The sequence below is a fragment of the Onychomys torridus genome, chromosome 6 (assembly GCF_903995425.1).
Source record: "Onychomys torridus chromosome 6, mOncTor1.1, whole genome shotgun sequence".
Taxonomy (NCBI): domain Eukaryota; kingdom Metazoa; phylum Chordata; class Mammalia; order Rodentia; family Cricetidae; genus Onychomys; species Onychomys torridus.
The window spans coordinates 49,379,454-49,404,066 of record NC_050448.1 but is presented as its reverse complement, the minus strand read 5'-3'; the positions used below and the strand labels follow the sequence as shown (position 1 = coordinate 49,404,066).

Genomic DNA, 24,613 nt, shown 5'->3' with positions numbered 1-24,613 from the left:
ACATTTTATATTCAACTATTTCCTAGGTGTTAGTTTACATTGTATTTCCATTTTTCCTATCTGTATGTTAAATTTCACTTCCCATCTAATTTACTCTGTATGATGTCATATAATTGACTTTTATAAAACAGGAAACCACTCTCACAAAGGTGAAATTAATGAGGCCATGAGAGAGGAAGAGGTGTTTAGGTGTTTGGTACTGTGCAAGACTTCCCCGTGTTGAGATAATATTGAGTTTAGTTCCCACCGAGGAATGTGAGCCACTATTGCAAATGTAGGGTTAACCCAACACAAAGAATTAAGAGGCAACTAAGGAATGGGTGGGAGAAATAGTATTTTTGTCCCAAAGGAAAGGCATACCCATTGGTTATTAAATATCAAATGATCAGCCCTGAAAACATAAATACAATAATATTATACAGACTGAGTGATTTTTATTTATGTATTTAATAATACATATGTGAATACTAATACATAGATGTGTGTAACAACAATTCATTTTAAAAGGCCACATATTTGAAAGAGAGCATGGAGAGGTACATGAAAGGAAGTAGGAAAGTGGTGGAATGGTATAATTCTTTTCTAAACTAAATAAATAGGGGAAGCCCCAGAGACGGTGGGAGTAGGGCAAGATGAAGCATGTGAAGTGAGAGTAAGACAGTAGGTGGGAAGAGTGATGGAGGAGAGTGGGAGATGAAGGATAAACCAGAAACGCATTTTATGGGAAAATGCTAGCATGAATGTTTTTTCCTGCTCCTAGGTTTCTCAACTTTCAGAATCCTCCAAATTTTCATTCTGCCTTTCATAGATGACGCAGTTTTACCAGTTTCCTCCTCTAGTTCTGTCTCTTCCCCCTTTCTTTCTTCAGGGTGTCTCTTTTTCACTGGATGAATCTTCTTGAAATTTTCTGCTTGTATTTCTACTGATGTTCTTCTAATTCTCCTTTCTGTGCAGACCTTTTTCTTGGTTGCTTTCCCTCCTCAAATTCAGTGCACTTCTGCACTAATTACTGATTCTTGAAAGCTGGTATATTGTGATTCCTCAATGCTTACCTCCCTTCAATTTCTGCCATTGGCTTCATGCTCTTTAGACTTTGAACTTCTTCTTCTCTGGACTCTCCATCTCTCACAGGCAGTTTATAGTTCAAAGGTCTGTCTGTATCTTGGCTTCTTAGGTGCTGTAGACTCTGAATCTGATTCAGAATTGACTTGATTTGGGCCTTCCTTCTCCTCTAGGGGTTCTTCAGTTTGTGGTAAAATTCACTTATTTATTTATCCTCCTTATGATTCATCATTTGTAGAGAATCTTCATCTTCAGAGAAAATATTGGCTCTAATTTCTTCTAAAAGCATCCTTCTGGCAATCCTATTTTCAGGATCACTGTTGTCATCAACATTATCTTCTATGACAGATACTGATGTTGACAAGGCATCATCATCTCTTGAAGACTGACAACATCTAGTGTGAGCATGCAGCGCCAAACTTTCTATCAGAGGCTTTATCTTCTGTTCATCACGGCTCCCCTCACGTACAGAATACTGACCATCATCCACATTATCAGAAGGAGTATTGTCTGCTGGCACCCTTTTAGTGGTTGTTTTTAAGGAATTGCTTTGTTTTTCCATGGCATTGCCTGTCTTCTTTTTGGCTGGAGTTCTTTGTTTCTTCTGCTTTTTAGTACCTTCTGAACTTTCCATAGAATCAGAAGATGATGAATCACTTTGTGTTTCTTTGGCAGTTCTTTTTGAATTTAAATTTCTTCTTTCTCTCAATTTAATTCTTTTCTGTCTCTTAGTGGCAGAATCACAACACTCTCCTTTCAAAAAATAATTTTCAGTATCAGATAAACATGCTGGCCTCTTCCTTGAACTCTTTCTAGGCAAAATGCATTTCTCTTTTTCTCTACCAGGCACTTTGTTCTTATTCTTCTTATCTTCTGAAGAGTCATAACTATCTCTGGTTCCTCGAAACTTCTCAACACTATCAGATAACTCTTTCTTATTTTTTGATAATTTATCTGTTATTCTTTTGCTTTTATTCTCTCTATAAGTAGTGTCATTCTTACTTTTTTTTATTCCGCTAAGAAAATGAGCAATTTCTTCTCCTTCAGGGAATTTCTCGGGAGCATCTGAGGAAGACTCATGCTGTTGCTGTCCCTTGACTGTTTCTTCCTCCACATGAGTGGTTCTCTTTCCTTTCGCTGCAGTTTTCTTCAGGGTCTGCTTCTTATAACCTGAAGGCTCATCACTCTCTTCTTTCTTTGGAAGTTTATCAGTAGCATTGGAAAAATCACTCTGTACAGTTTTACATGTTTTCATTTTCAGATGCTTAAAATTTTCTTTAGTGTTAACAAATATTTTGTTCTCAGGAATATTCACATTCCCTTCTGGCCCAGAAGGTTTTTCAGTAGCATCAGAGGAAACATGTAGCTGCTTCTTATAAAGCACCTCTCCCAATTCCACCACACTGTTGCATTTCTTGACTGAACCGTCTGCTCCAGTGAAATTCTTTTCCCAATTCCCATCAGTGTCATCAGATATTCCTTGAACAGTGTCCACCCTTTCCTTCCATTCAGTATCCACTGCAATGCTACTCTGCATTTCATCTCCACAAGTGTCACAGTCTTTTTTATTCGATCTACTCCTCTTGATCACTCTGTCTGGCCCAGTGCTGCTCAGGATTTTTGTCTCTCTTTTGAATTCTGCCTCATAATGAGAAAACTCAGAGCATTCCTGGCGTGTTCTTTTAGAGATCATAGAGCTTCTAGTTGGCTTCCCCTTTTTAATACTAAAATCTGAACCAGACGGGGAACTCCTCCGTTTCCCATTTTCATTAGTATCTTTCCTTGTTTGAATTTTACCAATTACCTGTCTTTCATTAATGCCAGTGTCTGAAGAACAGTGACCCATCTGGCTTACCTCTGTGAGGACTGCTTGGATTTCATCAGAATCAGATCTCTGATCTACAATCCTTGCTTGCTTTGATTTGGGCACCTTGTGAGGTTTAGGGTTATCAATAGCAGTAACAGAATAATTTTGCTTAGCCTTTCTTCTTATCAGAGCTGACACATGTTTCTTCTCTTTAATGGTTTCATTGCTTTCTTCTTCTGAATTTGATATTGAAAGGTTGGCGTCTGTCTGTTGCCTCAAGGGTTTGGTTTTTATATGCAAGGATCTTCGAAGATCAGATTCTTCTAAGACTGATGCAACATTATTTTCACCCAAATGCTCATTCTCACTATTTTCCTCTTTGGCTCCACATTTCTCCAAAACAGGGGCCATCCCAGAATGTTTACTGAAATTTTTCTCTTGTGGAAATTGCTGGCAGTCAGTGCCTTGAATTGAGGCATTAGAAAGGGACACTTGGGTGAGTTTAACATATAATTCTTTGCGTACTTTTGCTGTAATTTTTGACTTAATGGATTTTGAAGGAAAGTTCAGTTTTAGAGACGAGTTCTCCAGTTCTGGCTCAGTCCCACTGTTGCTATCTCCTAGATAATCAGTTGAACTCTGAACTTCCATAACAGTCTCAAGGCTGTCAAAAATTTCTTCAGGAACTGAGGAAGAAGCAGACACAATATCTATGTCTAAGTCTTCGAAAGTGTTAGTGGGTTCATGCCGAGGTCCCTCTCTCCTACTTGATCTCTTATTTTCACTTTTATTTGCTTTTCGATTCTCTACTGTGAAATGCCTGCTGTCCATCATCTTAATTGTTGATCTACTGTCCAACTTTAAATAACATTGATTTTCTGTAGCACAGGATTTCCCCCCTTTTTGAATTTTTGTTTTAGAATAAACATCTGTAATTTTAAGATCTTTGGTAGTTTTCTCTTTGTATACAGCATCCAAAGCTTGAATCTCTGAATTCAAGTCATCTTCTAAGGCAAGATGAGCCTTCTTGATATCAGCCAACACAGATTTAAAAGCCTTAAGCTGGCATAACTTCACAGAAGAACTCATTTCTGAATTATCTGCTGCCTGTTTTAAAAACTGGATATAGCGGGAGTTTGTGTTGGATGTTATCTCAATCAGTTTTTTTGTCTTCTTTATCATCTCTTTGGGCACAATTAGTGATGAGTAAGCACAGGGTACAGAATCAGAACATGAACTATCTAATTTTGTTTTTTCTCCATTACATCTGAGACCATCCTTCCTTGGAGAACCTATGAGTGAATGGTCACATACTTTACTGTTCTTTTCACTGTGAACTTCTGTCTTCTTATTTTTTTGCAACAATTGTTCTAAATTCTCAAACACACTGTTGCATGCAGTGACTAAGTTCAGTAGAGGCTCTGGGTGACACATGTAGCAATGCCATTGGCTTTCATCCAGTATTGTAGATAGCTCTTTTCGCCCAAGGTTGTACAGGATGCATTTCTTACAGAAGGCATTATAGCAAAAACCACAACAAACCAAGTTCCCCCCTTCTGCACACCATCTACATTGCTCATCTGTTCCATCTGAGTCACGGCTAATGTCTCCACTCATGTAATACTTAAAGCAGTTCTTACAGATGAGGACTTTCAGTGAAGGGTGTCTATAAAAGGAATTTTTTTGAAATTGATTGACCTGTTGTCCACAAGCAGTACAGTTCACAATACCCCCAAATCTGTCTCTGTGCTTTTCAAAATTTTCAATTCTCATTTTTCTTTTGCTCCTAAATTCAGTCACTTTAGAATCACTTTTGTCTTCACTCAGTAACAAGTCTGGCTGTGAAATAACTGTACCTTTTGGTAAGTGTTGCATAGAAGTATCATTTTCTGAATTTCGATGAGTAGCTTTTACTTTTTTAATCTCCTCCATGGGTTTTTCATTACCGGATTCTACACATTTTGTCACAATTGAAGGTTTTTTCCTCTTTGATCGTGATGATCTTAACAATATGGGAGTTTCTGAGAAGTTAGTTTCCCCTTCCTTACTGTTTTCCATTATATCAAAGATATTTCCAGAACTACTGATTTCACCTGTGTGTCAGGTCATTCCACATTATGAAAAAGATGTATCCTTGGGTTCCTCTGGTGAATGTGCTCAGAAGTCAGGAAGGGTCTGCACAAGTGGCTTTCTTCTGGGATCAGCAGTCATGTTTCCTGCTCCGATGTTCGCCTTCAGCAGCCCTTGGTTAGAGTTCCTCACTCCTAGGCGCCCTCTATTCCTATCGAAATCCACTGGAATTTTACTGGTTTACTGGATACTCCCCAAAGCAGAAAGACCGCTACGCTGCCATGGAAACCAAACTACGTCACTCCGCCATTTTGTCGTCCGGAAATAGGAATTCTGCATATGCTAGAAAAGAAATATAATTAAAAGTTATGCCTCCAATGGGATGGGGCAGGAATCTAAGAATATCTCATTCATTAAATCTTCCCTCAGACAAAATGATTGGAAATTTTTGCTGTTTAGCAGATGAGCAAACAGTGATACTGAGGATAGAAAGGATACATATCTGTGCCTATGAACTTTCTAAAACATAGAGTCTACCAAATATCAAGATATGGTACAATTTAACGGTGGAGTGCACCTAAATTAGTTAAAAAAATCTAATTTAGTAAAATCTAATGGTGAAAACATTCTATTTGTTTCTTTTGTAAATGATATATATCCATGTAGGACACCAAAAAGACAAGGATATAAGGACTTGGGGCACTGAGTTCACTTCCAAGAGATACAGCGCTTTATGCAAAACTCAGATATGGTAGCAGACATAGGATTAGCTATTGCATATCCACAATTTTGCATACAAAATGACTGAAGTACAAAGCTCTTACATAGATAAATCTTAGGGTCCAAGTGAAGCCCTCAATAAAGACCAAGAGTCATGTATGTAAATTAGCAAGAGCATTTATTTCCAGCATGATGGGGTGGCAAATAGTGACCCCAAAGAGAGGAGTAAACGCCTTTTAAACTGAGTTAGGGAATTCCCGGGAGGAAGGATTAATAGGGTGCTGATTGGTGGAGGAAAGATTGGTCTGGGGGTTGACTGGTTGAAGGCTGTAGTGGTTAGGGACTTGTGGGCAGGAGGAGAGGAAAAGCTATCTTTAGCTATAGAAGGCTGTGGGATGCCTGCGGAGCCAGCGGAAGGTTGAGGGGAGCCTGCTGAGCCAGCGGGAGGCTGTAGGGCACCTCTGATTGGTTGCCCCTGAGTTGTGGTCTTCCTGAGATCTGCTTGCTCAGATCTAGCCAGTTCCAGTAAACTGAAACTTAAGTCCTGGTCCCTGCCAGGGCTATTAGAAACCTGTCATGGCTCCAGTCTGGCTCCCCAGCCCTCTCAATAAACGAAACAAAAATAGTTGTCAAGTTTCACATCCATCATGGGCATAAGGTTACTGGGCGGCCAGATCGTTTCACAAAGTATTGATTATAACTTATTATTGGCCTGATGTAGATGTTGAGTTAAGTCACTGATCATTGAGTCCTGCTCCAACATTAATTTGCAAATGTGAACACAACTCACTCACACACACACACACACACACACACACACACACACACCACCACCACCACCAGCTTAACACTAATGTTGTCTAAATATTACAATAGTTCCTTTAAAGTTTACATGATATTCTAAATAATATATTACCTCACATTTATTATCATCAGAAAATATTGTTTGCAAAAAGGGAAGTGAAGTATATTTGGTACTTTTCTTGATGGGCAGTGTTTCTATGAAGCCTTTTATTGATAGAAATGTATAATGCATTGATATCTTGTAGGTTATTAGGTAGAAGTGTTACATAAGCATACTGATACCAGAAAAATAGAAAATAAAGTTATTAAATAACCAATATGAACATTTAAGATGTCTCACAAATTAATTGTATTTCTACTCTCATGTGAGATAAATGTCTCAAAGGAACATTTAGCCATTATTTTTTAAGCATTATATTATTTAGTGTGATTCTCTAAACATAGTCTATTTCAAATTAATAGAGGCATATAATTTTACATACAAATGGTTCTCTTTTTATTGCTTGTTTCTAAGTCTCAAAGTGTGTCTGATAGTAGTCAAGAGCAATCACTACCCATGTGTTCTCTGTATCTATTCTGGAGTGTGATAAGAATTAATTCTATAATGTGTCTTAGAACAGTGAGTGAAGAGGAAGTAAGTCCTTCCTGTCATATTTCCTTTATAAAGTAATACATTTTCTCTTAATTTGGGGAAGTAATTGAAATTAGATAGATATGTTGCACATCGCATATGTTTTATTTTTCAAGAATGAAGTTCATTTAACTAAGATTATAGAATTAGATAATATCTTCAGATGTAGATGGACTTCCTAAACTCAAACACTGAATGTTCAGAGAAAAATGGGCTATATCAAAGATATTACTGACATAACAAGAAAATATTTAGATAATTAAATAGAATTACGCAACATGTAGTGAGCAATTGAAAATGCTGAACATATATAGTCTGAAAATATTAACTCTTTGTATTGTGAATTTTGTCCTCTTTTCATCATTTAAAAAAATATATAACTTTGTGTTTTAATCTAGAAGTTACTCTGTTGTGATAAAGAAGTATCAGTTACTATTTTTGAAATATTTCTTTATTTTTGTTATTTTATATATATGAGAGTTTTGTCTGCCAGTTTGTATGTCTACCATTTGTGTGAGTGAATAAAGTTCATAAAAGGGTTGGGCCTCAGTTAAGATGTGTAGTGATATTTTATTTATGCTCTAACAAATAAAGCTTGTCTGGAGATCAGGGGATAAAGCCAGCTACTATATTAAATATAGAGGTCAGGCAGTGGTAGCCCATGGTTTTAATCCTAGCTTTCAGGAGGCAGAGATTCATCCAGATCTCTGTGAGTTCAAGGCCACATTGGGAACAGAGGCAGGTATGGTGGCACAGGCCTTTAATCCTTGTTCTAGTTAACCATAGATGTCTGGAGGTCTGTACTGACAGATAGGAAATGAGAAAGCTGGGCAGAAAGAGGAAATGATGTAGCTGGGCAGTAAGATGGCAGGGCACAGAAAGGATATAGGTGTGAGTATACAGAAAGTAGATCTTTGGGTTGAGGATTTCCTAGCAGTAATAATGTGACAGCTTCTTTCTGCTTTTCTCATCTCTCAGTTTCACTTTGGCTTTATTTTAAATTAATAAGACTATTTAGCAATTCATATTTAAATGATAGTCTTGGATTTCTTTGGAGTTAGTATTTGTGCAAGGTAGTAAATAGGGGAAACTTCAATTTTCTGCATGTGAAAATCCAGTTTTCCCAGCACTATTTGTTGAAGATTTTTTTTTGTCCTTCAGTATATATTTTGGAAGTTTTGTCAAAATTGTCTCTTTATGGTTGGGTCTTTAGTTCCATTGTTCCATTGGTTTATATGTCTGTTTCTTGCCAGTACCTTACTGTTTCTATTACTATGTCTCTGCAAGGTATCTTAGGATTTGAAATGGTAGTTTGTCCAGAATTGCTATTTTTATTCAGGGTTGTTTGGTTATTCAGATTCTTCTGTGGTTTTCTATGAACTTTAGGATTTTAAAATTTTGTTATTAATTAATATATTTATTTTTATACAGACTGATCACTTTTTTCCTCCTTCTCTCCTCTCCTTCCAGTCCCTCCTTCCAACTACCTCTCTTCCCTCCATCAAATCCTCCTTCTTTCTCTTCAGAAAAGGGCAGACCTCCCACGGACATCATGGCATATCCTATTTCAGTAAGTCTAGGTACCTCCTCTCCTATGAAGGCTAGACTAGGATTCAGTAGGAACCAAGGGTCCCAAAAGCAGGTAGCAGAGTCAGACAGCCCTCTCACTCCCACTGTTAGGAGTCCTAAAAGAAGACCAAGCTATACAACAGTAACATGTTCAGGGAGGCTAGGTCAGTACCATGCAAGCTCTTTAGTTGTAGGTTGAGTCTCTATGAGCCCAGGTTAGTTGATTCTGTGAGTTTTCTTGTGGTGTCCTTGACCCTTCTGGCTCCCACAATCCTTCCTTCCTCTCTTCCACAGGATTTCTGAGCTCTGACTAATGTTTGGCTATGGTTCTCTTCATTTGTTTCCACCAGTTACATACTGAAGCCTCTCTGATGACAATTGGATTAGGCAACAATCTATGAGTGTAGCAGATTATCATCAGGAATCATTATGGGATCAGGTGGGAGGATTGAGGGAGAGAGTATTGGGAGAGACAACTGAGATGATACAACATGAGTTGTATCATGAATCTTAAAAGTCCTTATTAATGAAAACAAACCCAGAGCCAGGTATTGGGGTGAACACTGGAAGATCAGAGAAGCAGAACAAGCCACAGCTTCCTCAACTTGCCAATTCCTTAGCTGATCCTGTTTCCTCAGACTGGACGCTACTGTGTCCTCATCCAAAATGGGTTTCAGCTGAACTGCTGCTCAAAAGCCTAAAAGCTTAAGCGCTAAAAGCTTCTAGTTTCTGGTCCTCAGACCTTATATACCTTTCCACTTTCTACCATCACTTCCTGGGGTTAAAGGCATGAGTCATCATGCCTGGCTGTTTCCAGTGTGGCCTTGAACTCACAGAGATCCACACTGATCTCTGCCTTTGGAATGCTAAGATTAAAGGCATGTGCTACCATTGCCTAATCTATATGTTTAATATTATGGCTGTTTTGTTCTCTGACCTCCAGATAAGTATATTGGGGTGCACAATGTATCAGCCACATGTAGTGTAATGAAAAGTCCTATGAATCTGTAAGATTGACTCTAGCTAAAACTCCTAGCCATGGGGCATACAGAGACTGAACCAGTGATCCCCTATAACCAAGAAAGACCTCTAGTGAAGGCATTGGGAGTACAATCCAGCCATGTAACCATTAACGTACAGTTTGTCCTACAATTTGCCCTGCATGTAAGATGTGCTGTGATAAAGTGGCACAGAAATTATGGGTGTATCAAGCCAATATCTGGTCCAGCTAAAGACACATACCATGAGAGGAAGGACATCCCTGATAATGCCTGGAGGATCAGGACTTAGAGGCAGGAGAGCCCAGAGGCTTACGATACAACCAAACATAAGAATGGGTAAAGAAAATATGGTACATATACAAAGTGGAGTACTACTCAGCAGTAAAAAGACAATGACATCATGAAATTTGCAGGCAAATGGATGGAACCAGAAAATATCATCCTGAGTGAGGTAACCCAAACCCAGAATGACAAACATAGTATGTACTCACTCATAAGTAGGTACTAGATGTAAAGCAAAGGATAACCAGACTACAACCCACAGCTCCAGAGAAGCTACCTGACGAGGAGGATCCAAAGAGGAATTCATGGACTGCTCTGGGAAGGGGAAATAGATGAGATCTCCATGAGGGGATAGGGGAAAGGGGATGAGAACATAAGAGAATGTGATGATTGAGCTGGAAGAGGGGTAGAGTAGGAGAGCAATGAATAGAGATACCTTGATATAGGGAGACATCATGGGGATAGGGAGAATCCTGGTGCTAGGGAAGTTGCCAGGAATCCACAAGAATGACTCCACCTTAGACTACTAGCAATAGTGGAGAGGGTGCCTGAACTGGCTTGCCCCAGTAATCAGATAGGTAAATATCCTAACTGTCTTCATATAAGCTTCATCTAGTAATTGATGGAAGCAGACCCATATATCCACAGCCAAGTACAAGGCCGAGGTCTAGGAGTCCAGTGGAAGAGAGGGAAGAAAGATTCTACGAGCAAGAGCATCAATATCATGATGGAAAAACCTATGGAGACAACTGAATCAAGCTAATGAGAACTCATGAACTTTAGACAAACAGCTATGAAGCCTGCATGAGACTGAGCTAGGTCCTCTGCATAAGTGAGGTAGTCATGTAGCCTGATTTGCTTAAGGGCCCCTCTGGAAGTAGGATCAGGATCCATCATTGTCCTGGTGTATGAACTGGCTTTATTAAGACCATTACCTATGCTAGGACACCTTGCATAGCCTTGATGCAGGAGGAGGGGCTTGAACCTGCCTCAACTGAATATACCAGTCTCTGTTGATTTCCCCATGGGAGGCTTTACCTTTTCAGAGGAGTGAAACAGGAGTGGGTTGGGGCCAAGCTGGGGTGGCAGAGGAAGGAAGAAGGGGGGATCTGTGGTTGGAATGAAAAATGAATAAAAATTTCTTAATAAAAAAATAAATATAAATAAATACAAAACCACAAAAGATTTTCTTTTTAATATCTTCACAGAATGAGAGAGGATTTTGATTGGGATTACACAAAATCTGTAAATAGTTTTTGGGAAAATAGTCATTTCCACAATATTGTCTACTCACTCCTGGGCATTGGATGTCTTTCCATTTTGTAGCTCTTGCTATAGGCTTCTAAGTTTTCTTTGTCTTTGCTCTGGTGTCTTTACCAGGTTTGAGTACTAGAGAAAGAGTTTGAAAGTGCTTTTTCTATTTTAAATTGTTTAGTAAGAATTGGCTATAGATCATCTTGGAAAGCCTGGAATCTGCTTTGAATCCATCTGGCCCTGGAGTATTTTTCAGCTTGATAGCATTTTAATTTTATTACTGTTTAAATCTCATTTGTTGTGGGTCATTTTAGGTTCTTGAGTTCTACTTGCTTTAAATTGAGTGGTGAAAATCATTCATTTCTTTTAATGCTTTACAGCTTAAGGGATACAGTCTTTGTGGGTTTATTTTTTTTAATTGATGACATTCCTTCTTAGTTTGGTCTTAACACTGCTGAGTTACTCTTTTCCTTAATTTTTTAAATGTGTAATTATCATGCTTCAAGGAACACTTCAAATATTTATCTTGTCTTTTCACTTATGCTTTATTATGACCATCACTTTCATAAATTAAAATTTAAAGTGCAATAAATGTACTATTATTATCTACCTGCAAGTGTTAATAAGATTATAACTTGTCATTCAAACTTAATTTTGCTTTCTATAACTGTTTTTCAGTATAAAGTAAGTATACCTCTTAATCTTGGTCTTAAGGGTGGAGAAAATATTCTGAAATCTAGAGCAATTTCTTTCTCTAGTGATTGTTTTTAGATTATAATGTAGTTACATCGTTTCTCCTTCCCTTCCTTCCCCCAAACCCTCGGTTGTACTCACCCCATTGTCTTTTTGCAAACTGGTGGACGTGTTTTCCTTTAAATGCAACACACACACGCACACACACACACACACACACACACACACACACACACACACAGACTACACACACACACACACACACAGACTACACACACACACACACACACACACACACACACACACTTAAGGACATACACTTTTTATAAACAAAGGTGACAAAATTTACAAATGAGTCAGTACATATTCTTAAGGGGTTAGAATAAAATACAAAAAGAAATTATGAATCCATCTCAAATATAGCAAGTTTGATACTTGATATTTTCTAAAGAAACAAAAAGTAAAATAAAAACTTTAAAAACATTTCCTTATTATGAAGTGATTTTTCTCCTTTGATATCCAGTTACATGATTTTGATATATTTTCTCCTAATGGATTATTGAGTAACAATTATCATGTAAATAATCATTTTTTATTTATCTCTAGCATTTTATTTTCAGAAGTTTTTAATATCAATTTCAAATCAGTACTTATAATATGATGATTATATATTTCATTCACTGAAGTGCAGAGAGGTGATTGACTTTTGTTTATCTTGTGGGGCTTGAACATATAGTGAAATTTACACAAAAATGATAGTATATAAAAGTCTTACATAACAAACTATGAATTAAAGGGTCTCATTTTAAAATATTATCCCACATTACATTCAAGTTTTAAAATTTAATGTGAAGTGATGTAAAGTTTGAAAAGCTTAAGGAGATTCAGATTGTGCCTTAAAAAATAACTGGTGGAATTTACTCATTTTTTCATTAGGTTTTTATTTATATTTTATTTTTAATTGATATGTATGTCTGGCCATGCCTATAGAATTCACAAGAGGCCATAGAATCCCTTGGTGTTAAAGAAATTATAAATTTCCAAACTTGAGTGTTGATAATCAAACTTTAATATCACCAAGAGTGCAAGTGCTCTTAATCAGCAAGTTATTTCCCTAGCCCCTTGTCATTGTTTGTAAATTTAGAAAGTTAACCTAGAGTTATTGAAGAGTATACCTACTATTCCTTTTGGTGAAATAATTTATGTTAATGCTGTGTGTAAGAAGTCTGAATCTCTGCTACAGATGAACTGCATGGGATTCAAGGGAAAATCAGAAATTTCATTAATAAAAGTGTGATTTCACAGTGCTGACTAAATACGTTGTATTTATTTCACAGCAATAACAGTGCTGCAGCTGTTTAGATTGAGCAAATGAATCTCACTGATTCTCACTGTTGTTTCATTTCTACATAATGAAGTGGAATCCTCATATTTATGAATGCATCATCACCAGAATTAACTGAGAATAAAAAGTTTTATAAACTCAGTAGAACTAGTTAACATTAGATATCACTTAATGTCATTCTGCATTTTAGAATAGTACAGTGAATGCATTAACATTAACAGCAAATTTTAAAATAAGCTCTATTTAGGTTAAGTCTAAGAAAAAACAAATTTTGGAAAATTTCTCCCTCATTTGCTTGTAAAATAAAGTGATATGCATGACATATATTAAAATAGTGTATTACATATTAAATAGATCACTAGATATCATTAAAACTGCAGAAGTATTAAGATGAAGAAATAAGTTTGATCAAATAGAAGCAATTCTAACATATTAGAAAAAATAAAATTTAATCAAAATACATATAAAATTCCTAACACTAAATTATCATTTAAAAATAATTTGCAGGTTCATACAATAAAAATCAATTTATCCATGATTTAAAATATTGCATTAATTAGATTAATGACAAATTCTTGATTACTGGTTAGTTGTCGGTAACATATACACTGAAATACCATTATTTAAAATATTACTATTTCATGAATAGATAGATCATTGAAGATGTACTTAATTTTTGGAAATAGAAATCTCTAGATAGAGGTTAAGGTTCGTTATCCATCCTAATCCCTGTTTTTACAGAGTACTCTAAGTAAGAGCAAGAAAGAGTTGGATACAGAGACTGAAGTATATAGTGATGAACGTTATCAGATAAATTTAGGTCTAAAAGTTTTTCCTATTTTTCACACAGTTTTAAAAGGCATCCTACTTCTCTAATTTGGTACTTTAGGGTGAATAATTTGTTTTAAAGACAGTATAAATGTGAGCACAGCAATTATAAACTACCTAGAGTGGCACATGTGGTAATAATGAGTTTTTTTTTTTATCCATCATTTTTGGATTTTATCTAAATGAGTAGAAATATCATAGTCCTATAAGTTTTTGTTTGTTTGTTTGTTTTTTGGTTTTTCAAGACAGGGTTTCTCTGTGTAGCTTTGTGCCTTTCCTGGAACTCACTCTGTAGCCCAGGCTGGCCTCAGACTCAGAGATCAGCCTGGCTCTGCCTCCCGAGTGCTGGGATTGAAGGCGTGCACCACCACCTGGCCCAAAAATATTTCTTAACTGATATCAAAATATAATGGCATAGATAAAGAAACGACTTTCAAGGGCAAACTGGATAAGTAGCTAAGATAGAGCTGGGAGATGAGCATAAGGGGTCCGCGACCTATGTTTTCTTTCATTTTGTAGAGGAAGCAGAGTATAAAGCTTCAGATGCAAATCTATTACTACATTTGGCAGTGAACAGAAGATGTTATATTCCATTTAGTCAAAATATTCCTCTTTTCTCTGTGAAGCACAAATATAAATTTTAATTTGAAGTAGAAAGAATCAAAACTAATGAGAAATTAAAAAAGATACATTATCAAGAAAAAATGTCCTTTGGGCAGTCATTTTACTCTCTGGGAAGTGGAAGTAAGTTTGGGGGAAGAGAGAGTTCTCAAAAAGTAGAAAATCACTTACTGAAAATATTTGGCACATGTCTTGGCAGGATTGAGTGTCCATGCAGAATTTGGGTTCAGTAATCAAAATTAAAGTTAATTCTGTAGTGATGTTTGGGTATTTATCATAGTTCTTCCACTATGGCTCATTTTAATGAGGCTTCAGAATTTATCCTGAGGTTAAATTTTTCTCAGCCCATAGTGACTGCATTGAACATTGAATCCATGTTACTTTTCTACATCTCTACATTTTTTTCTTTTTCTTTTTTTGGTTCTTCGAGACAGGGTTTCTTTGTAGCTTTGGACACTGTCCTGGACTAGCACTGTAGACCAGGCTGGCCTCGAACTCACCTGCCTCTTCCTGAGTGCTGGGATTGCAGGTGTGTGCCACCACCGCCCGGCTTACATCTCTACTTTTTTTTAACTTCCATGACATTTGGAGTCCTTGACAATGCTAGTGGATTCTGAGATATGTCAATATTTTAATAAGTTTCAGTTTTCATCTCTAGCTATTGCTATGGACACCTTGCATGGTGCAATGTGTGGAGAGAAGATCAACATAAAGAGAAACAGTTGGTCTCTGTATCTTGATGCCACTCTATAGTCAATACTTGAGATATAGGAGCTTATTTGAGATCACAACACACTTTAATTTTTGTCATGCCAGTGTATCTATGCAAAAATGTATTACCATCTTTAAAAAAGCAATGTGTCATTCAACATGTGTATTTTGAAGTAATCATAAAAATGGCACTTCAGGAGCTACAGAAATATTACTTGTCATTATCTATTAATAAAACACACAAAATAGCTATACTGAGGATAAAACAGAATTTTCTGTCGATTTTGTATAATACTACTATATTTTAGCCAGTGACTATAAGGTAAAAATTAAAAGAAATAAATTCATATTGCGTGTCATACAAGTTCAAATTAATGTGAGCACATATTTCAATGTTTTAAAAGTAGATTTTTTTTGAAACAGCAAAACAACAATGGTGACCATAAAAAATTTTAAGTAACTGAACTCCAATTAAGTCTCAGACTTTTACATTTATCCAATGAAAAACCAAAACTAATGATATAACTGCCCCCTTTTAACAATTACTCAAAGACAGTTTCTATTAAACTAAAGCATGGTGTGGAGTAATTTAACAGAGAATTAAAGCATACTCAAATCACTACCTTAAAATTAACTTTAGAATATTTTAGGTGGGTCCATTAAAAATATAATAAAGAAATGAGGGATTTAATTGCTGTGTACTGCACAATATTGTAAATGACTGTGCTGCTATTTTACAGACACTGGAAGGGTTAGTAAGAAGTGGAATTATTCCCTGTTGTTCTTTATAGCTTCTACTAAAAGATGGAATCACAGCAATCAAGGATTTGCCTCCATGATGTCGGAACATCACTGCACATTACCTGATGGAAGCCTTCAGTGTTCTGTACAGTAGACACAAGGATTGTTCAAGAACAAGGACCACCACATACTACAACATTTCCTGTTCAGAATATTATTTTGACTGGAATTATCATGCCACCATCCATCTTCCCCTGTTTTAGGAGGGTATCAAATCTTAGGCTTATCTTCCTTTTTATTATTTTTTAATGTTTTTAATCTCCTTACCAGCCAATATATATATATAATTTCCATGCAGATATACCCCCAGCTCTGGATACCGAACGGAATTGGCTTAATATATGAGTTATCTTGAAAACTATTTTTCACATGTAAGGTAGAAAATGAGCCACAGTTAACTAGCCAAAATAACAAAAGCCGTTTAGTGACCTCACAAGTGTAGTCAGACTTTTATTTGGTTCACTAGCTCACCAAAAATTACACAGAGACTTACTAATTATGAAGAAAGATCAGTCTATAGCTCAGACTTGTATCACTAGCTCTTATAACTGAAAATAACCTGTTTCTGTTCCTCTACGTGTTGACACATGACTCGTGGCTTTTACCTCTTCTCCTACATATCTGTTCCTCTGAGTCTGCTGACAAGTCCACCTTTCTTTTTCCCAGAGCTCTCTCTGTCCAAAAGTCCCTACTATACCTCCTGCCTACCTATTAGCCATTTAGCTTTTTATCAAACTAATCACAAGACATATTTTCACACAGTGTAAAGGAATGTTCCACAACAAACAATACTGATCACTTTGTATCTATATTGGTGTCCTGATGCTAATTCAGTCTGAAGAACTGTATAAGGGACTGATGCCATCAACTGGAACACACTTTTTGATGGTGTTTCCTCTTTCCATCCCTTGATCTGGCAAAGAGTGCTCAGGGTAAGCATGTTTCAGAACACAGTATTTTTAGGTTGAGTACAGTCTCTGAGATCAGTGGGAACAACACATGTTTATTATCTTAAAACACCTTTACTGTTCATTTGAATAATCTAGCCTATTCAAACTTGCTTCATGTATATGAGGAAGAAACTATAAGAATTTTTGTTGCATGCAAGTGTTTGCATTAAGTGCCCAATACATCTTTCCAGCAATGCCTTTTCATCATTTTTGCTTTTTATCATTTTTGTCTATTTGTTCACTTCTACTTTTTAAGTATATATATTTTTCTCTTTTTTAAAAATTATTATATTTGTGTTTTAATTCTACACATCAGCAATGGGTTCCCCCTGTCCTCCTCTCTCCTGCCCCTGCCCTCACCCTTCCCCCAGTCCCTCCCCTCCACCCCCACCTCCCCCAGGGCCAAGACTCCCCTGGGGATTCATTTAAACCTGGTGGATTCAGTACAGGCAGGTCCAGTTCCCTCCTTCCAGGCTGAGCAAAGTTTCCCTGTGTAAGCCCAAGGTTCCAAACAGCCAGCTCATGTACCTGGGTGCCTCCCAAACAGTTCAAGCCACTCAACTGTCTCACCTATTTAGAGGGCCTGCTCCCATCTGACAGAGGGCTGATATCCAGAATATATAAAGAACTAAAGAAATTAGACATCAAAATGCCCAACAGTCCAATTAAGAAATGGGATATAGAACTAAACAGAGAATTCTCAACAGAGAAGGTTCAAATAGCTGAAAGACATTTAAGGAATTGCTCAACATCCCTAATTATCCGGGAAATGCAAATCAAAACAACTCTGAGATACCACCTTACACCTGTCAGAGTGGCTAAGATCAAAAACACAGAAGACAGCTTATGCTGGAGAGGATGTGGAGCAAGGGGAACTCTCCTCCATTGCTGGTGGGAATGCAAGCTTGTACAGCCACTTTGGAAATCTTAGAAAATTGGGAATCCATCACCCCCAAGACCCAGCTGTAGTGCTCTTGGGCATATACCCAAGGAATGCTCAATCATACCACAAGGGCATTTGTTCAGTTATGTTCATATCAGCATTGTTTGTAATAGCCAGAACCTGGAAACAACCTAGATGTCCCTCAACTGAAGAATGGATTAAGTATATATTTTAAACCAAACGTTTTCTCTTTCAAATAACTATAAAAATTACTTTTAAAAGGTATTTGTAGAATTTTAGAGAAAGGAGGTATATTGAGCTTAAGGTTGCTTATGAAAGTTTTGATAATGAGCCCATTAGCTTTAATATGTTACTAAATTATTTTATGCATGTATCTTTCTTCTACAGAAGCTAAAACAATTATAGGCTAGGTATTTATGAACATAAACTACCAATTTATTTCAGATAAATTCAACTGAGGAATTTCTTTCAAATAAGCATAGTGCTTACGAGTTCATGCCTCAATAAACATTTAACAGTACATTCTGCTTCCAAGGCAGCGACAGCACAATGAATGTATAAAAACATTATCATTTAGGATCAAAAACAAAAGCTTCAGGGTGCCTTCCGGTATAGATGATACCCTCACTGCCCATCCATGTTGCTTTTGCATTTAGAGTCAGGATTCTAAGTCCTATGACCAAGTTTCCAACTGTCAGTTTGTAACTGTTTGTCTAAGACTCTTCTCTGACTTCTGGAGACATTGCTGTGAGAAGGTACTAGGATGGTGTAAATTGCAGCAAAATTAATGTCTTTTAGGGACAACATTCAACAAAGGATCCATTTTACATGCAAAGATAAATCAAAACCACAACTGTGGGCAGCACTGCACTCAGAAACTCCTCATCTGAATTAAGTTTCAGTAGTTTGCAGGGCTGTTTTTCAAACCAGTTACTTTTTTGTGCATTCTTCCCTTCTCCACACTCACAATCCACAACCTGTGCTTCATCACATCCTAAACAAAATAGATGGCTTGTGCTTAGTATCATATCTAGACTCTGCTTCTGGGTAATGCAAATATAGTCAATCTTCTAAGCAGGTAGCTTTTATCTGTAAATGTCCTTATATCTAGTTAATCTTGTGAATGTTTGCTGCAGGGATAAAACTAGTGTTTACTTCATGGTCTTTCTATGATCTCTACAAGTAAAGGTATTTTGATATTTAAGGTTGGTTAATACTGGCATGTAAGATATACATGTAGTTAAAAATCACAAATAGTTTAATTAACAAATTCCATGCTAGAAAAATGTAAATGTAAGAGTACAAAAAGCAATGTATGATTTAAAGTTCTCTGTATCTCTATTATACACATATTTGTATGTTAAGACTAACTAATCACATTGTGCTATGTAAACATCACTGCTAATAAATTCCATCTATAAAAATCCTGAAATGGAGATAAAAATGAAAATTTTCTTTTTTAAATTAAAAGGCAACATGACATTAGTGGAAGGTAGTAGATTTCTGTTAAGGAATGAAAAAAATCAAAACTCTTTTTTTATTCTTTGTTCTTAATGTTTTCACCTTAATATGCCATGGGCAAGTTTCTTTTCTGATTGTCTCTATCTGTAAGCCTCTTGTACTGGTTAAGAATCTCTTTCTGTACATATGGAAATGTTTGTTCTATTGTTTCAATAAAACATGCCTTTAGTACAGTATTTTTCTCCTTTTTCAACACCCATTGTTTGAATTTTGTTCTTTTCATTGTATCACAGTGCTCTCCCACTTTCAGATCTTGGATTTTTATAAATTTATCATTGATCTTTGCTGAGTTATCTAATTTACAAACTTTGTCATACAGCTATGATGGTCTGTTTTCCACATGATCCATTCTTTTGGTAAGGCCTTATTCAGCTTATAGAAGTTTCCATGTCTAGCATTATTCCAGTTTGATTTATCTTATGTTATTATATCTCTGTAGTGAATTTGGTTTCATCCATTGTACTTTCTTCCTTATATCGTTTATCTATTTTCTTTCAGTTTTGAATTGTTCAACATAGTTAAAACATGTTCATGAATTATTCGTTTTGAGGGTCTTTGAGGTCATTCCTATTCTGGTCTATTATTAGGGGGTGAATTAGTTTTGACTAATTGAATTTTGTTTTCATTTTTTTTATCAAACTTTACTTGGATATCTTCATTTGGAGTTAGCAGAATAGGAGTGTGGTTTAGGGGCTGACAGTCCGCCATTGTTTCCCTGTCATCTCCAGGAGCTATGGGAATTGTTGAAGTGTGAGTAGAGCTGGGAGTCAAGGGACAATTTGCTTTTATACAGCAGGATCTGAAGGACAAAGGAAGTTTAGGTTGAGTGTCTGGGGCTTAAGAAACCCTATTCAGGTTGGGTTTTAGATAAAGACTTGGTTTGTTCCCAAACTTGATCCAAGAACCCTCTTCCTGTGGTGAACAGCAATCAATGGAGAGCTGCATAGCTAATCAAAATGCTAAGGGAAACTATGCTCATCTCTAAACGATAGAAAACCATTAATTCCATCAAGACAAAGGTTCCCAAAACATCCTGCAAGAGGATATTAAAAGTCTCAAAGAAACAGAGAATGGGGAAGCTTACTGTGAAATATTTGCATCTAGACATGGCATGGCTATTGCAGTCATGAGCTCAAATCACCTCTGATTCCCTTGGCAAGATCAAAGATCAAGCCAGCCAATATATTAGCACACATGAGGCAGATGAACTTCATGCTCCTCTTAACATTGAGTAGGTATTGGCAGAGGATAGTTGCTAGAAGAACCATTCTTTGTGAAGGAATGGCCACTAGTAGATAGTCCAGACTCTAATGGATAGCTTCAAATCCATACACTTAAGGTTATTGCTAATTGAATTTAGAGGTTTATAAGAAAAAGGAAGACATGAAGTTGAAAGGGGACATGTTTAGAGGATGAGAGAATTGTATATTGTATACAGATATGCAGTTATATGTATACTACTAAGGAGGTAAATGAAAAAAAAATAGATGAATCAAATTGAATATATGACTGTGACAATTTTTATGTAACAGAAGTAGATAAAGTTATTATGCATTGAGCTAATAGCCATGTCAGAGGGACAGTTGGGAATTAACTCCAGGGTGTCAGCCCACCAGGAGGAAATGGCCTGATGGATGAATCTTCCATAGGCAAGACCCCGAGACCATAGTCTCCAGAATGTCTTTGCTTCTGCTCTGCCTTTGCAGATTTGCCACTGCCATCTTTCTCTGGCATGGTGTGAATGGATGTGAGGGGATTCCTTACTCCCTGCAATGCATTTATCTCACAGAAACCTGAGTGTGTTTATCTCATGGAAACATCCCATTTTACTGGCATTTTTACTTGTGAATTATTATGAAGATGATTTCCTCCTAAGCTGTACTGTCTAATCAATAATAGTAGCATTAGTTTAAATAGGATTGTGATGACTGAGGGTTTTTAATAAATATAGTAAGGAATTATGAGAGAAGTCAGTTTGAAGGGAAAATTAATATAGGTTAAAGCAGGATTAAAAAATAAAACATGGAAGTGTCACACAGATGGAATTCATGAGTTTCTATTGAGGAGCCACATAGAGTATGGCTTAGGTTAGTGATTAAGAAAAACCCAAGCTGGAGGGAGGTCATGGACTCTGGCCTGTCAGCTGGGGAACATGCATGGGTTGGAACTTGGCCCTCTGAATGAGAGTTCAAGGAAGAGGCCATCATGTTTATCTGATACTGAAAATTATTTTTTGAAAGGATAGTGTTGTGATTCTGCCACTAAGAGACAGAAAAGAATTAAATTGAGAGAAAGAAGAGCCCTTATCACTGGGACCAGAACTTGTCCTGAGTGCATCAAATGATTTTTTGGAACACATTCCCTAGGGTGGGATATCTTGCTCAGTCTTGACACAGGGGAGAGGGGTTTGGTCCTACCTCAATTTAGTATGCCAGACTTTGTTGACTCCCCAAGGGAGGCCTTACTCTCTCTGAAGAGTGGATGGAGGGTGTGGGACTGGGGGAGGGAGGGCGGAGGGAAAATAGGTGGGTGGGGATACTGTGATTTATATGTAAAATGAAAGGAAAACATTTTTAAAATAAATAAATAAAAAAAGACATAGCCTGACTAGTTTAAATTCTATTAATCTCAATGTTGGGTGATGTGTTCACTGGTTTTAGAGGGCATCATAACTGAAACAATTGAAAATAACTTAAAATTAAATAGCTTTGACATAAAAATAAAACCCAAGAAGACAATCTAGAGTTTCAGAAAGGCTTATAGTTAAGTGAGAAACTATTTAAGTTCAGGGAATAAGATCAGTTATCATTAGCTGATGTGCCTTTCTTGCTAAGATTGGTTGATGATCAAAGGTGATGATTATTTCCTTATCCCTATTTCTGTCTTCAATCTATTGATATTAAAAAAAAAAACTATTGATGTGTGTGTATACACACTAAAGATGTAGAGTTGACTGTTTTTCATGTATAAAAGTTTAGATTTGTGATTTCTTTAAGATTCCTTATAAGATTACCTATCAAGATAAGAAATAAAGTGATTAATTATTTTTTTGTAACTGCAAAACTCAGCCTGTCAGTAAAAGAATCAACTGAGAAGAATGTCTTGCTTGCTTACTCTCTGTCAATTTATAACAGGTTACTTGGGGATGAATGTACATGCGTTCCTAAGGATAATTATTCACTTGTAACAAGTACAATATTTAATCATAATATGGTAAACATGCTGTTTTTACTTGTACTCACTGTAATCATTCACTTGAAAAATGGAATGTAAACACATTGTAATTTTATATTGCCTGAATGATTTTCCTATGGTATGTAAGGGAAAAAAAATAGAGAAATTTAGGAGGAAACCATCAAGAATGAGAGAAAAAGAAAGGATAAAGGTAGAGTTAGAAGGAAAACATCAAGAGAGACAGAAATGAAGACATAAGAAAAGAGAATAGAGAATTCAGAGACAGAATACAAAAGAATAACGAAAATGTCTGAAGAAAACCATCAAGAAAGTGTATGCGTCTTTTCCCACATCCCCTCATATAAAAAAAGTCATAGTATGCCATCTCCATGGATTCCCTTATATCAATGCACTCCTCGTGGAGGCTGGTCCTGCAAGGCAGTGAAAGTTTTGAGAATTTTGTTACCTAATATTAAACACAGAATATATAACAATGCATACTTTTTGTATTGAATGAAAAATTATAAGTAGCAACATAACTACTTTGTGTGAGACAAGGTAGTCCACATCACCTGTTCAGGAATTGCAAATGTCAGAATTACTGTTAATAGATTGTTACTATTTATATTATGATGATCTGACATAAATATTAAAATAGAAATATGAGTTAAATCTATAAAAGTATATAATTATCTTTGAGCTATTTTTCAACGTGACATTCCAATATAAATTGGGCCATAAAATAAAAACACATAAATTTAACTGTTTTAAAAATACCATGAGTTTTATACCATATTTTCCATAAAATGAGATTTTCAATTCTGCTTTATATGAAGGAATCCAGGAAAGTTGGAAAATTAGTCATAATAACTGAAGCCAGAATATCTAAAGTTCAAATTAATCTTTTTTCATTTGTACATGAAGTTTAGTATGTATTCAAATGGATGAGTATCACCTATCATTTCCATATATATACATTGAATGATAATCAGGTAAGATATAAAAAAAATCTGTGTCATCAGATAGCCATTATTTATTTCTTCATCAGTAAAAATTCAAAATTATTTTGAAAAAATACAGAAGTTAATAAAGAAATTTGCCATGAGCATTTCAGTTATAAAGTCAACAACCATTGGAAACCATGAAATTTTAGTCTTATTTGCAATCAGTAAACAGATTGAATATAGTACTATAGGAAACCCAAAATGATTTCTATACAGTTCATAATGAACTGAACATGAAGGAAAAGTGGACACCATGAAATGGGAAAACAGAGAGTATTCTTCAAATATAAACATGTTATTTGATGATGCACAAAGAAACCACAGGAGATCTCTTTCATTACCAGCAAATATGTGGACTACCTTGAATGTGTAAAATCAATAATACTGTATCTAAAGACCAGATCCCATTTTTACTAGGTATGGAGGGGACTTACCTCACAGTATTTAAAGCTATATGAAACAGTAAAATAAAATAAACTGTCACATGAAACACTATCCTAACAGGAAATAAGGTAGATTCTAGCTCTTAGAATTAAAAGTGATGGCAGTGTTATGATGCTCTAGCTGAGCAAAATAGACGAAAGATGAAACTGTTTACTTAGGGGTCTGGCTGAAGTGTAGTTGGAGTATTTCTGTGTCCACCAGGCTCCTGCAGCCACTAAGACCCAAATAAACACACAGGCACTTATATTATTTAAACTGTTTAGCCTAATGGCTCAGGCTTCTTGCTAGGTAGATCTTACATCTCAAATTAACTCATTTCTATAAATCTATACCTTGCCATGTAGCCATGGCTTACCAGTATCTTACATCTTGTTTCTCCTGGTGGTGGCTAGCAGCGTCTCTTGACTCAGCCTTCCT

At 36.2% G+C, this 24,613-nt stretch overlaps 1 pseudogene; it reads right to left on the bottom strand.

The window, feature by feature from the left end:
- Positions 1–880: 880 nt before the first annotated feature.
- LOC118586162 lies at positions 881–5,080 on the bottom strand (annotated as a pseudogene).
- Between the last annotated feature and the right edge of the window lie 19,533 nt (positions 5,081–24,613).